The following is a 16,639-nucleotide window of genomic DNA, read 5'->3' as shown; positions in this document are numbered from 1 at the left end:
GATAACATATATTTTATTAGCATTCAGATCCTTATCAGAAAGTGAGTATAAACATAATACATAGTTCTGTGATTTATTGCCAACACATCAAACTAGTGTCAAGATTTTTAAAATGTTATTAATTAATGTTATGAAATAAATGTTAAAATTTCCGTACTTTTTATTTATACCTGCAGCTTATTTTCTGAAAGGTTTTTTTTGTTTTGTTTTTTTGTTTCGCATTCAGAAAAAATTTTAGGCTAAACAATGTTTGTTAAAAGTTCTCCTGGCCCAGGGATTTAGTTCAGTGGTTCTGGTGCCTGCCTCAGCTGAATTTGATCCCTGGTACCAAGAAAAAAAAAAGTTCTCCTAAGTTGAGAGATAATAGTTATGCAGGGCTCTTAGAATCATGATCGCTGGAAAAGTTCTTTAAGTTAGATGATAAAACATTTGTAGAGTTTGAACTGAGTGAATGCGACCTGTAAACTTTTTACTGCATTTGTATACGACATAGTAAGGTTAGGGAGTATTTTGGAAACAAACTTCCAGCTCCCCTTCCATGAAGTGATGACCAGCCAAATTAATATAGCTAAAAAGGCAGTTTTTATTATGTTGTCCCTTGTTATCCCTTGTTTGTTTCCAGTCACTGTGTCCCTGGCCATCTTCCCCATTGTCCACCTCTGGCTTCAGGGCCTTCACACTAGGGGTAATGAACTTTTCTGGTATGGTAGACTTTGAAAATTAAGTAGTCATGTATTAATTAATTGATTAATTAATATGGACAATTTTTACTTCTCACAAATAGGCCCCTGTTGCTTTATGTGTTAATGAAGTTAACCTGAGGTTCAGTGTGTTTCCTGCTTTCTCTCTGGGGTATTTGTTCTCTTAGTGGAAAATCAGAGTTTTTTGTGTTGAGAGACTGAAAAAGACAAATACAGAACTTCATTGGTGAGAAGAGTGGTTTCAGTTCTCCGGTCTGGGCAGGAAATGGATTTGTTCCACTTTGCACCCTACTCTGAGAAGTTTTATAAAGCAGCTGGGAGGCTTCTCCAAACAGCGATACCTTAAAGTTATTGCTTAATTACTTTGTATCACATATTATATGGGCCTTAAACATCAACATTTTTGGGGGGGCATTTTTTTCTCACAAAATAAAGCAGTGAGCAGTATTTTTAAAAAGTACAGAAACATTTGCTTTAAGCTGGTACTTTCACCCATGTAAAGTGAACATTAAAAAACTTTTTAGGAGCCAGTTATGGTTTTTGGTAAAGTTGTGCTTTATTTATCCTTAGTACATATTTTTTGGGGTTGTGTCTCTTGGAAATTTCCAGAAGGCTTGACCCAAGTGTGGCAATGAGGGACTTTTAGAGCTCATACCAGAAACGGCAGTGACTGCAGTGCTGTTCCAAGTTAAGGGCTGCAGGTGCTGACAGCGCTCAGACTGCATAATGTGCGCAGACAGCGATGCACAATAAACAATTCTGTCTGAAGGCTGGTGGCCTGTGGTGATGCCCTCAGGGCACTGGAGAGGAAGGTAAGGCTGAGCAGCTTTTTGTGTCTTGCTGAATTTGTTTAAGCAGATGAGTCATCCTGTCTGAGATGTCTTGTAGACTGAAGTTTGAAGGACTGAGGAAAATTCAGAGGAGTATGATGGATCCGAATGTAGTGGTAATCGGTGATTACTTTGTACAGGGTCCTTGATTTAGAGCTGATGACCAAGGACCTAGTGAATAGGCTGACGAAGCATTGGAATGAGTCTGATAGAACTTGGACAGCATCCACAGTGTACCAAGATGGATTCTGTTTGTTCAGAAATGGATTTTGTAAGTATTAATTCAGAAGAAGGTGAAACTAAGGGAAGGGGTATAAAGTAATGAAGGTAGATAAGAAGTATGAGATGTAACTGATGACACTACTGTGGACCATTATTATGTTTCCTGTGGACTGTTTTTGGAAGGTATAAAGATTAGACAGCAGAATGACTGGTTCTTGGGCTGAATGGAGGTTGTTTCATATGCACATGCAGGTTTTTGTTTTGTTGTTTTGGTCTTATGACCTGCCTTTTGCTTGCACAATACTCACTATTGGTATATTTTATAGGTTTTATATATATATATATATATAAATATATGGAATAAGTTAAGCCTTACTAATTTAGTACAGTACTGATAGTAATAATGTAATATTTAATATGATTGGTATTGGTGTCTTAACTGACACTGACATCTTTCCTTGGTGTACATGTCACACACGTATATCACAAAATGGATGAGAAGAAAGCTGTGGACTCACTCCTGTGTTCACTGAGTATGCTGCAATATTTGGCCTTATGTGTGTATCTGAGTAAGTCTTGGTTAAGTAGATCATGAGTTATAACATAGACTTAAATCACCACCTTCACAAAATCAAAAAGTAGTTTAAAAGGATTCTAGCCAAAGGGTTTTGGTTTCAAGACAAACTAATAAGGCAGAAGAACTACATGAAAATCATAAAGCTGATATCCCGTTATCAATCATATCACAATCACAAAACAAGTTATAATCATAAGACTTCAAAAATAAGCCATGACTTACAACTGTTAGTGATTAATCTCATGCAAGGTGTATATTGTGCTAAATAACAGTAGCTAAGTAAAATAGAACATCTACACATAAATAATTATATACATACTGGAGGTGAGTGCTCCAAATTTTTGATAGAGGGGATAATTAGAAAGTTTGGAGACCACTGGTCTATATTATTTCTGTCTCATTAGTATTACAAGGGTGTTTTCTAATTTTTATGTCTGGTGAAAGCTATTAAGATACCTAGATATATAACTCTTAGCTCTACTAAAGAAGTTGCATGTATGTTTTAAAGTCTTGACTACAGTGAAGCTAAGGTGATTGTCATTTCTCTGAGCATTGAAGTATGCGTTGCTTACATTTTACTCTTCTCCAAGCTTACACTGGGACAAAATGTTTGACACCCACAACTTAAAGGAGGAGAGGTTTATTTTGCCTCATGGTTTTCACAGGATTCAGTCTATGATATGTTGGCTTCAAGACAGAAGCAGCATAATAGAAGGGCAAGGCAGAGGAAAACCACTCACCTCATGTTAGTCAGGAAACAGAGACTAGAAGGAGGAGCTGGGGAGGGGAACACAACCTTTCAGGCCATGCCCTCAGTGACCCACCTCTGTCACCAGGCTTCACCTTGTACAGCACTTTCAGGTATGAACTCATGATTAGTATGGCGCTCCATCATCGAATCATCTCTTAAAAGTTTTGCCTCTCAATGTACATTGAGAGGGGAACATTTTAGATCTAAACCATAATACTGTGTTTCTCATCTTCTTCAAGATGCCTACTTGTCAGCCACAGGCCTCTTTTTTCTCTTTGTGGTTAGGAAGGTTTGTATTTTTCATTATGAAAAGCAAGACAAAGTATGAAGCAGTGGAACATGTAAAATCAGACATGTTTTGAGAATCTAAGGAATACATGAGGCAAATAAAAGCTCAGAATGTCAATTATTTTTCAATTTTTTTAGACAAAGATTCTTTTTTTTTCTCATTGAGTTTTTGTACATTTTAGGTATACAGTACAGTTACATTCATCATTGGGATCTTGTACCTTTACATGACAGGTCTTGGTTCTCATTTTTTCAAAACCCTTATCCCTGCCCTCCATTCCCCCCTCCTCACCTCCCCATTTACAAACACTTTATTTCCTTTTTTCATTTTCCCATTTTTTTCTTTTCCCTTATTTCCTTTCCCCTACCCTTCCCACTTCCCCTACACCTATAGCCCTTTTCTTATTTCACATTGTCATTTATATCATTAGGATCTTATGTACCATTATAGTTTTTCACACCAGAGAAAGTTTGGTATTTATACTTGTGTGACTTATTTATTTAACTTAGGAGTATATCCTCAATATGCATCCATTTTCCTATGAATGACTTTAATTTCTCATTTTTTATGGCTGAGTAGTATTCCATTTTATAGAAAAACCACATCTTCTTTATCCAGTCTCCAACTGATGGGCAAATGGGCTGTTTACAAGTTTTAGCTATTACAAACTGTGATGCTATAAACATGAGTGTGCATATATCACTGTGGTATGAATGTTTTAATTCTTTTGGAAAGATACCCAGCAGAGGGATGGCTGGGTCAAATGGAACCTATAATCCCAGCTCTTTGAGGTATCTCCATATTGATTTCCTTAGTGGTTGCACCAGTCTGCACTCCCACCCACAATGGAGAAGTGTTTCTCCCCACAACCCCGCCAACATTTGTTATTGGTTGATTTCTTGATAGCAGCCATTCTTTGTGGGGTGAGGTGGAATCTCAGTGTTATTTTCATCTGCATCTCTCGAATGACCAGTGACGTGGAACATTTTTTCATATATTTACTTGATGCTTTTACTTCTTTGAGACAAAGATTCTTTTCAGGCCTTAATCTAAGTGGATTAGGTATCTGTGCTGCCCTTTGAGTGCTGCATGTACTAAAGCAGCCATGGAATTGTTACACTGCTTTTCAGGGCTGTGTCAGAACATGAGTTATATGTAAATGAGACAGTAATCGTGTCTGCACTTCAAAGGTACAGGATCTGAGATTGAGACAAATTTGGCATGTTTTATGTCCTATGTTCTTAATTATCTGATTAGAGTTGATTACTCTTCAGTCCCACTAGGAAATGTAATTGAGTAGGAATCTGTAATTTGGTTTTGTGTGTTTGTTTTGGTGTGTGTGTTTTTAGTTTTGCTTCCCATACTTAGTGTGTCAGCAGACACTAAAAAATAACTTCTGCTGTGCCTTGAAGACTCAGGATATGGATATAAGCAGTTGTTGTTACAATGATTCATTCCTCCACTTCTCAACTGATTTATATGGTCCCTTTCTTCGTTTTTTTTGGTTGTTTTCTTTTATAACCAGCTTTCTACACATTGTGCTTTGTTTTAGGAAGGTTTGGAATACTATCTTATAATTATTTTTTTCAGAGATTATATTTTACAGTAGAAATATTTTTATTAAATAACTTTTCTATAATTAAAAAAAATTCCACAGTAGAAAAACATAATTCATTTTAACAATTTGGTAATTAGCCTGACTTTGAAAGAACTCAGAATTCCTAGTTCAAAGAGCAGAGTCAATTTTAATTTAATGTGGACTTTATAATCAACAGATTGTCTTTTTCATTTTATTTGTTATGAATGATGTTATAGATTCACTAAATAGATTGTCTTTTCTTTTTTTCAAATGGAAATTGACTGAATTAACAAATGTCAATTGCAGTGGATTCAGAATGATCAGATACAGATTGCATTTGGGTAAATCAAACAAGGTTTACTTATTTAAAGGTTACAGAAAGAGGTCATAGCAAAATTATTCAATGACAGATGAAGATGTAAGTTTCCAGGTCACTCTGAAAAGATCTCATCAGCATATTGTGGATGAGAAGTCTGAGTGATGGGTTACATTAAAGTTTCTGGTGGTACCATATTTTATTCTGTGCCTCATCTTAAATACGTGAGGCTTGAACAGTTGTCCATGTATGTGTGGCTTGGAAATGAGCTGGTCTTGTCTGAGCCAAGTGTATTGCATCCACTTTGATGTAAAAAAAGGGTACAAAATACCTTTTGTGTGAGATTCAACAAAGTATCCTGGTCATTTATCACCCTGCCTTCCTAAACCTCCCAGGCTGGACCTTCTGCTTTCCTGCATGGCCAGTTCAGAGCAAGACGGTAGTTGGTTATCCATACTACTCCAGGATCCAGGCTCATAGGCCTTGAGAAGAGGACTGTGTTTATCTTTCACCTATTACAGCATGTGGGAGAAAAGCCAAGGGGAAAATATAAATTACCTGTAATGACCTCATCAAGAGATATCCATAGATACTACATTTGGGGGATATTTTTTCCAGGCACTAAAGCAAAATCAAACTAGGATACTATCTACTGGTTTGTTTTTACATTAACAAAATACTATAGATACCTTTTAGTGTTAATAAACATTGATCTATAATTATTTTAATGGCAACATAATATATGCTATTGTTTTATGATTACTTATCTCACCAGTTAACTGTTGATTAGCATGTTATTTCTATCTTTTTGCTACTATACTGCATTGAATCTTCCTGTAGTTACATCTTTTAGTTAAATATATTATGAAGTTAAAGTTTTTCCTCTTACCTACTGAATTCTCTTATATATTTTGTGTGAATGCAACTCATAATGGTACTGTTGATTGTTAATACAGGATAAACTAACTCTGGACAGTCTGCTAAACAAATAATAGTTAGAAAGTGACCAAGGATAACCATAGATTAAATTAATTTAGCCAAGAAAAGTGATATCTAGAGCAAGAGATATTTTTGTTTTTGGTCAAACTTGTTAAGGTATAATTTACATACAGCAAAATTTGCCTTTTTAGGTGTATAGTTCTATGCGTTTTGAACCTTTCCTTCTTCCTAAATGTTCCCTGATACCTCTTTGTAGCCAAAACCTTACTCTCCAAACCCTGGTAACTATTAATCTAGTTTCTGTTTATAGAATTTTGTTCCTTCCAGAATTCAATACAAATGGAAGCCTTTTGAGTCTGGCTGCCTTTATATATCAAGATGCAGTTAATATTATGCTTGCATTAATAAATCCTTTCTGATTTGCTCACAAGATGATGGAAATTGGGTTGTTCCCAGTTTTTGGTAATGGTGAAGAAAGAGGTTACAAACAGTTACATTCAGGAGATCTATCTATCTGTCTATCTGTCTGTCTGTATATGGATATATGTTTTTATTCCTCTTGGATAAATAGTGAGGAGTAGGATTGCTGCACTGTATGTTAAAAGATATGTTTAACTTAGTAGAAAACTATCAAACTTGTGGTGCACACCAAATTGCTCATTGTTGTATTTTGTACAACGCAAGCAGTGTGTAAGGGTTTCACTTGCTGTGCGTCCTCAGCAGCCATCACTTAGCATTGTCAATTTTTCTTCCTTTCTTTTAAAATTAAAAAAAAGAGAATAGAAGGAAAAAAATGGAAACAAAAGTTGTGTAAAAAAGGAGGATAAGAAGGGTTGGAGGGGGGATGGGAAAAAAGAAGGATTAGGATATATTATGTACAGGTACAAATTCCCTATGATGTATGTGATCTTTCTGTATAACAAAAGGTTACCAATAAAATTAATTTTAAAAATAAATAAAATAATAAAAAAGTAATGTATTATAGTGTACATGTGGTACAGGATTTTATTGCAGCTTAAATCTACATTATTATTATAATTAAAACATTGAACATTTTTCATTATTTTTATATATTTTTTACTATCCATGTGTCTTTCTTGATTTAATATCTAATTGATTTCTTTCCATTTATAAAAATTTGATTTTTAAATCATTGAGAATTATCTATGTATTTGAAATACAAGTCATTTTAAGCATCAGTTATTAAAAAGACAGAGAAATACATTGGAAATGGTGTAATAAGACTTCCAAAAACATTCTCTTCCGTAAAGGCAGCAAAGCACTGAAAAATCATTTTTTTTTAGAACTTTGAAAATTAGCCAAAGATTTGCAACAATCTGTGGATTGTTTAACCAAGAGAAATGGCTAAATTTCTTTAAGAACAGTGAGTTTTGTGCTATTTTAACTTGTGTCCCATTTCCTTCTCTTTCCGAAGCTCTGCAGTAGCCTGGAAGACCAGCAGCTTTACAAACTTGATTGTTAGAGAAACCATGAGTCTATCAGTCAAAGGGAGAAGAATGGATTTGAAGCTCCATAAAAAGTTCCATCTGTAGATAATTGTCACTATTTGACCTGTTTGGTAGCTCCCTGAAAAAGATCACTTCACAGGGGTTATCTCTATTTGACATAACTTAGAGATTACTTGGTGGGAAAAACTCGGCTCTAGGATGTTTGTCAAATACAAAATAGTAGCAATTGTTTAATCCTCAGCTGCTTGGGACAGTAATACCAATTGGCAAAATAAGAGGCTAGCCAAACCTAATAGTGAAATTGCATGTAGTGTGCTTTGGAAATCCTTAATTCCTGGGTTTGTAGAAGGTTATGTGCATGTATAGAGTTATGCAAAACCCAGGAAAGACATGGAAATACCCTCAGGTCACCTCTGGATGACCTTGAGGATTTGGAAGTGAGGTTGAGGCAGATTTTAAGACTGCCAAGCATTGAAATCATGCCCCACATGCACACAGAGTAAAAGTTGGGAGACTATTTATGTAAGGAATTAAAAGACATTTATGTTCAATTATTAGCCTGATCACTAAGATAACCAGGTAGGCACTTGATAAAGGATAAAGAGTTTATGGAATTAGTCTAGGAAAGTCACCCAACAAACAGTGGCAACAGCAAACAGCAAAAGCAAAATACCTCTGGAAGCAGGAAGATACTTCCAGAGCTGCCAAGTTAAATTGTTTAAAATGTTCAGTTTTTAACAAAACCCTGTGGAACACACAAGAAACAGGAAGCTATAAGTCATACATATGCAAAAAAGCAATCAATACAAAATGTCTCCAAAGAAGACTTGAGCAACATATAATCCAACCAGACCTTAAAGATAGACAGAACTTACCATCTAAAAGCAGTAGAATACAAATTCTTCTGTGATGCATGAGGAACATTTCCAGATAGACCATATGTCTGGCAATCAAACATGTCTCAGTAAGTCTTAAAGCCTTCACTGGTGAAGTCTGCAAATGTTAAAGAATTAATACCAGTCTATCCAACACTCTTCCGAAAAGAGAGGAGACATTACTTCTTATCTCAGTCTTTAAACCAGTGTTGTATTCATGCCAAAATCAAGGTGCTAAGAAAACTATAGGTCCATATACCTCATAAATGTAGTTATAATAGTTATAACACCTAGTATATACTAGCAAACTGAATCTAACCAAATATAAATCCCATTACCAAATGGGGTTTATCCTAGGATTTTAAAGCTGTTTATTATATATAAAAATCAATCAATCAATGTCATTTATGATATTTATAGAATGTGGAGAACAGGGAAAGGGGATGTTACTAGAACCTCTGCATCAGGTCCTCATCTTCTGCGAGCCACAACAGCACAAGGCGAATTAATTAATATATAGACAGAAAATGAGACTTAGAGAAGAAGCTGAATTTTGGCCTGATCCATGCTGCTCTGGGCAGCGAAGATCCCAGACTCGGAGCTTACCACACCTTTATTCAGAACATCAACAAAAGTAGCAGTTGACTCAGAGGGCCCCAGCGATGATCCTAGAACACAGAGGAACTATGCAGATTTGGCTCCTCCCAGGAGGACTCCAGGTGGTGTAGTCCTGCCATGGAGCATCACAGCATCACAGGATTATTGAGGTCTTAGCTGTGACCAGAGGCAAAGATGGAGTTATGTCTTGACATGCTGTAGCTGGCCTGTAGACAGTGCAACTAGGCCCTAATCATGATTTAATTATGAAATGATTTTTCCCCAAAATCTTATAGAATTGCTTCTGACAATAGAATACAGGATAAACCCCACTATATAATTTCATAGATACAGAAAACACATTTGACTAAATCCAACACCCTCTTATGATAAAAAACTGGAAAAACTAGGAAGAGAGTCTTATAAGGGAGTCCATGGAAAACACACAGATAATATTGTAGTGAATGGTTAAAGACTAAAACCTTCTCCTCAAGATCAGGAGCAGTCCTCAAAGATTTGAACTTCACCACTTTTATTCTATGTTGTGCTGCAAGTTCAAGTCAGGGTAACCAGGCAAATAAAATAAGGATATTCATATTGAAAAATAAAGTATAATTATCTCTATTCACAGATAATGTAGATGACATGATCCTCAATTTAGAAATTCTTGTTGAATGTATACTCCAAAAATTTATTTAAAAAGTGTGTTCAGCAAGATTGCAGGATATAAGAACAATTTATACAAGTGAGCTCTATATACCCTCTCTAATAATGAACAGCTCAAAAATAAAATTGAGAAAACCACTCCATGGTTAATAGCATCAAAAAGAATAAAATACTTAGTAACATTTTAACAAAAGAGGTGTGGGTCTTGTATACACAAAGTCATAATATGTCATTAAAAGAAATTAAAAACCTAAGGTAATGGAATGACATCCTATGTTCATTGATTTGAAGACTTAATATTGTTAGGATTGAAACACATCTCAAACTGACCTACAAATTCAGCACAATCCTTTTCAAAATCTAGTTACCTTTATTACAGAAATTGATGTGAACTCTAAAAGCCACAGAGGAATATAAGTTACCCAAAAGAGCCGAAATATAGAAGAGCTAATTTGGATGACATAGTCCCCTACCTAAAAACTTACTACAAAGCTACAATAATCAAAGCAGTGTGATACTGGTAAAAGGATATCAATGAAATTGAACTGATACTCCAGAGATTAAACCTTTATTTATAGTGAATTGATTTTTGAAAAATGTGCCAATAAAATTTAATGGATAAAGAATGGTGAATACATGAGTCTGTAACAACTAGGTCTTCATAAGCAACAATAATGATGTTGGATTCCTAACTAATTCCATAGGCAGAATTAACTGAGAATTAATTATGGACCTAAACATAAGTGCTAAAAGAACACTATAAAGGTCTTAGGAGAAATCATAGGGACAAATATTCATGACTCAGCTAGGCAATGATTTCTTAGATATGAAAAATTAACAAAATAAAAATAGATAAATCAGACCATGACAAAATAAAAATACCGCTTTTTTGCTTAAGAGGAAACCATCAGCAAAGCAAAAGGACAACCTACAGCCTTGGAAAAAAGTAGCTATAAATCATTTATCTGATTAGGGATTTATATCTAGACTATACAAAAAAATATCTTACAATTCAACATTAAGTCAGTCAATTAAAATTGAGGCAGAGATTTGAAGAGAAATTTCTCTAAAGATGATATACGAATGTCCAAAAAAGTATAATACAATCAAAGCCACAAAGGATATCTCTTAAATAAACATGTAGGATGGTTATTTAAAAAAAAAGGAAATACCAAATGTGGGTGATGATGTGAAGAAATTAGAAAGTTCATAGTAAGTAGGATCATAACTGGTGAACCCAATTTATTTATTTATTAATTTTTTTTGTGAACCCAATTTAAAGAAAAAAATTGTAGTTATTCAAAATATTAAACATAGAGTTACCATGTGATCCAATAATGCAAGAGAAATGAAGGCACGTAACCACTCAAAACTTATATACACATATTCATAGCAGCATTATTCATAATATTAAAAAAGTAAAAAAGCTACCTAAATGTTCATCAACTGATTAATAAATAAATACAGTGTACTATGACCATACAGTGACACATTCAATAACAAAGGGAAATGAAATGCTGATACAGAGTAGGACATGGGTGAATCATGAAAGCATGCTTACTGAAAGAAACCAGCACAAAAAACATATATTTTAAGATTTTTGAAACATCTAGAATAGGCAAATTTGTATAGACAGAAATTAGTGGTGTCTAGATCTTGGTGTGTGTGGATAGACTGGGGAATGACTGCTAATTGATATAAGCTTTCTTTTTTGGGGTGATGAAATATTTAAAAATTATATAGCAGTGATCTTTGCACAACTCAGCATATGTTAAAAACATTGACTTATACACTGTAGAAGTTTGACTTTAATTACATGTAAATTTATATCAATAAAGCTATTTTAGAATAGAAATATTTAAAAAACAGCTCTTTTTTTGAAAAGAGATCTTGTCTTTTAGATGTACAGAAAAGCAAAATATAATCTTTAAAAATGAATTACAAATCAATATATCATCTTGGGTTTTGTTTGCCTTTTATTTATTTTAAAACTTTTTTTAATCTGAAAATGTTTGAAAATTGCGAGGAGCAGTTTTTGGTGCTACACAGAGCAAATTCTGGTCCTCAGAAAATTTTTGCCATGCATAAGCCCTGACCTGAAATAATGATTAGACAAACAAACTTCCAGAAATTGTTATTTTGGATAAAAGAACTTGACAAATGATATAGGAAACAGTGGAGATCCTTAAACAAAGAGTGTAGTAGAATTTGCTTATCTCTTCATCTGTCTGCAAGGATTCCAAGGAGTATATTAGGAAGAGTAGCCTCCCCTGATCTTACAGAGAACATGTTTCCTGATTATTTTCTGCAGCAGAATAAAAGTCAAGGTGAGGAGAGGGATGGGAAGCAATGAGGTGGGCAGGGGGTGGGGTCTAGACTCCTGAAATGATACAACAGTTACAATACCCTAGTATGGAAATTACAAGCTGAGAAATTATTATTTCCCTGCTGGGACAGTGACAAAGCCTACTGTGAGGGTGGCCAGTCAAATCTTCACACATAGGTGGAGTCTTAGTTCTTGACATTTGTTGTGGGGTGGATAGGAGCTACCCCATGTGATTTAGGCTTGCAACCTCATCATAGCCTGTGCTTCCTAGAATAAGGCCCTGATTATTAGAGTTTTGTACAATGTTCAGTATTGCCTCCTTCTACATTTGGAGCCCTTTTTTATGTGTCTGATAGTTTTTTGTACTTCATGAAAGTTCTGTAACATAGAGGAAACAAGTGAAAAAAAAAGAAACCTAAAGAATTAATGGTTAGTTGTTTTTAGTTTTGTGTCTTATTTGCCCATCTAAAATGAAAGGACTTTTTGGACAGTGACAATCCAGTAGTGTTAATAATGACTAATGTTTCTTATCATTCTCTGGTTGATTTTTTCATGAGTTATTTCACATAGACCTTAAAATAGCCCTATGTTAGGTTGTAGGTAGAATTATGATTCCCTTTTATACAGGGGAAGACAGAGGTACAGAGGGATTAAGGAACTAGACCAAGGTCCTCTATGTAGTGAGTATTAGAGCAGGTGTGTGAATGGAGGCAGGCTGATGTTCAGGCATAGTCTTCACTGTTAATCTGTATGTGTTTTATGAAACATTTTTCTGTAATGCTGCTTCATATTAACAACTCACTGATCATAATGATTTGATAGCTTTACAAAAACAAATAAAAAATAAGACAAAAGTTAACAAGGTCACAGAGCAGCAGCATTAAGCCCTTAGTAAGGGCTCACATTGCTGGATTTTCAGGAGTGGGATTTAAAAAAATATTCTCTATATCTCTATGCAAAAGAATTACGTGAAGGGGCTGGTCAAAACACAGGTTCTTGGGCTCCATCCACTAGAGATTGTAATTCATTCAGGCCTGGGAACAACCTAGGAATCTGTATTTTGACAAATGACTCAGGTTCTCGTGATTTAAGTGGTTGGTGGCCCCATATTTTCAGAGACACTGACTAAAGACTGTGTAGGACTTGATTGGTAAGGCAAATGAAAAAGAAGACTATCTAGGCAGTGGTAATGATGTGAGTCATGCTGGGGAAGTGAAGAAAAGGTAATATAAATAAAGGGAATGATGGGCAGACCCATTCACTACAGAGTCAGTTCTGATAATCGTCACTGTTTCACTGACTTTCATATGAACATTTTTGTGTACCAACTGTGTGCCCCTTGCTGTAAGCACCCTGAGAACACAGAGATGAGTAAGAGCAGAGTCATCTTCAGGGAGCTCTCATGTCACAGAGGAGGAAAGCGTGCACACACAAATTATCTGGATGACAAACACAACAAGAGAGCTTGCTGTCTTGGTTTTACAGAAAGGTCACTAAGTAAAGCTAAAGGGAACTGTGAAGGCTGGGTGGGGTGTGAACACAGAGAGACACCAGTATAGGTCAATCCACATGGAGGGTGGGTACTATGTAGACAAAAATGCACTGGCATGGGAAAATACAGGAAAAGCTCTAGAAATGACAGGTAGTATATTTGGGGTACAGGTATGTGAGAAGTCATAATGGAAACGTATATGTGCAGACTAGATTGTAAGCCACGTAGAATGTCAAGCCAGGAATTTGCACTTGATTTCACCAGCAATGGGAGCCAGGGAAAATTTTGGTTCAATGTCATGTGTTAGATTATTCTGGCAGTTCTGAGTAGTCTATATTGGTCTGATCACAAAACTCATCTGGGCATACTTAAAAATATTAGTATTATATTTTTCTAAGGATAGACCCTCTACTGTAAATTTGGATTCAGTAAATCTGAGCCAAGGCCTGATACCTCTAAAACCAAGCAAACCAAGGTGATTCTCATGATCGGGACTGAATGGTTAATAGTGGACCAAAGAAAGCCCAAAAGAAGGAAGAATAGCAGATGGCCCTTGCTGAGGTTTATATGAGAGGTATCGGACAGTTCTGAACTTAGTAGGGCCCGTATTAGTTGGATGGGAACAGACAGACTCTCAGCTATTACACAAGTAGAATTAACAGGGCTGAGTGCTTAGATGTTAGAGAGAAAGGAGAGATAATAACTAAATACATGTTTTGCCTGAATTTCTGGAGGATGTTGTTTCCATTAACCTCACCAGAGAATCCAGGAAGAAGAGCAGTAGTCTTCCAGCTGGAATGTAGCACAGTGGTTTTGAGGTTCTATTGGAGATGCCATGCAGTTGGAATGTGGGGGTCTGCACGTCTGGAGAATGTTTTGGGGAGGAGGTATAAATGTGAGGGCATCAGTCAAGGGTAAAGATCAAGGGCACTTAGATATAGGAGCAGTAAGTACCATTTGTAATACCTTGGAGAATCCAGAAAGGGGGGCAGTTTCAGGGAAGGAAGGAAAATTGTACATGAGAGAGGGAATAGTCAGTAGTGTTGAATGGTGAAGGAGGCAGAAAGTTCTGTTTCATGCTGTTGGCCACATAATTTAATTGTAATTAATTGTTAGCATTGTGGTAGATGTGGAAACACTGAACAGTAATTCAGCCAGATCAGTCTGATTGACAGGTGACTTTACAGAGACACCAGAGTTGTGAGTAATCCTTCATCTTTTTGAAGATTAGACTTGTATGCAGACCTTTAATTGCCTGACTAATTCAAGATGGTTTATTTGTGTGGTATACTTCCTTCCTTCAATTGGCCAGTCATTTTTATATACGCAGTTTTTCAATGGTTTCTTGTAATAACTCAAATTTATGTAATTTTAAAAGCTTGTCCTAAGAATTGCTATGCCGTTTTATATCTTGCTGTTGTCATAGCAACTGGTTGCATTCACCTCCCTTTCACCTGAATCCCTCAGTCTGGTCACTGAAAATTACATGCAAATGTGAGCTTCCACATTTTACAGGGAGGGTGGGATGAATGGAGAACTTCTGATTTGCTCTTTTTCTGATAAGAAGGTTAAAATTCAGGAGACCAGAGACAAGCTTCTGTTTTGTAGAAGGTTAAGAAGAGAAAAACCTTGATTGGATCACCAAATAGTAGTACTGGAAAGGCAGGAGGGAGATCAATCCCTGAAGTGTGAGGAACAAAAGAGTGACAGGGACCATCTCAGGTGGAGGAGTGGTCTGGGGCTGCAAAAGGTGACAGAGCCCCCCGCCCCCATCACCCACTGAGGGCGGAAAGTGTGTGTCACTGGCCCTGTCTCAGCCTGTGGGAACCGTGCTTCTCTTGTCCTGGAGGTAGCCATGGCGGCTGGGACAGGCTCTGCCCTGATTCCCTGCAGGGCCAGAGATGGGGAGGAGGATTTCTGCCCAGGTGGAACTTGGAATCTGTTTTCCTAATGTAGCATTTAAAACATTATAGGCACAGTGTGGTGTTCAGCTTCATTATAGGTTTAACAGACTTCTGAAGACTAGGTGTAGTGTAGGAATTTTAAGCATGGCTTCAAAACTACAGATCTGAGCTTGAGTCCTGTAGAACTATTCACTCCTTGTGTGATGTTGAGTATATCCTATGGCCTCTCAATGCCTCAGTTCTCTCATCTATATGATGGGCACAACCACATAATCCTCATAGTGTGACAGTGACTTTCTAAAAAGCTCTAAGCATAATGTATATCATATAATAAATAATGAAAACATCAGTCAGTACAGTACAATACATTCAGGGTAATCAAAATATGCAGTGAATGCTTAAATTTTTAAAAAAATGGCATCATCTCAGTGTCTTCAGGCTGTCATGGCTGCCTTGATGTCCTGAATCAATTAAAAACATTTACTTTTCATGGTCATTTTGACTTTGGGGAAGAGCCAGCATTTGCAAGATGCCAGCTCTGGTGAATAAGGTGGATGAGGATGCACAGTAATGTGCTATGAGCTGCCTTTCTGTCTGGGGCACTTGGCAGCTGCATGCGCCATAGTTTCGGTCACACCTTGATGTTTACAAAAGACTTCCAGCATGGCTTCAGAAAGTGGCAGGAACAATGGGATAAGTTCGTTGGAAGAGAGAGTTTTCTTAGGGGATGAATGATGATATGTCTTCTTAAATTGTTTTTATCTGTACTTTTAAAAAAAAGCAAAACATTTACTGAGACATTTTAGATATATGTAATGATAACATTCGTCCTAGGGAATTTGTGCCTGTACCTGATGTATCTTACTACTTCTTCTTTTTTCCCCATTTTCCCCTTGAACCCCTCTTCCCCTCCTTATATGCAAAAGCTATATGTCTTTTTTTTTTTTTTTTTTTTTTTTGATTTTTAAAAAAGCAAAACATTTACTGAGACATTTTAGATATATGTAATGATAACATTCGTCCTAGGGAATTTGTGCCTGTACCTGATGTATCTTACTACTTCTTCTTTTTTCCCCATTTTCCCCTTGAACCCCTCTTCCCCCCTC

The sequence above is a fragment of the Fukomys damarensis genome, unplaced genomic scaffold, assembly GCF_012274545.1.
Source record: "Fukomys damarensis isolate Sample0158 unplaced genomic scaffold, DMR_v1.0_HiC HiC_scaffold_17, whole genome shotgun sequence".
NCBI lineage: Eukaryota > Metazoa > Chordata > Mammalia > Rodentia > Bathyergidae > Fukomys > Fukomys damarensis.
Note: the sequence above shows the minus strand (reverse complement) of the source record.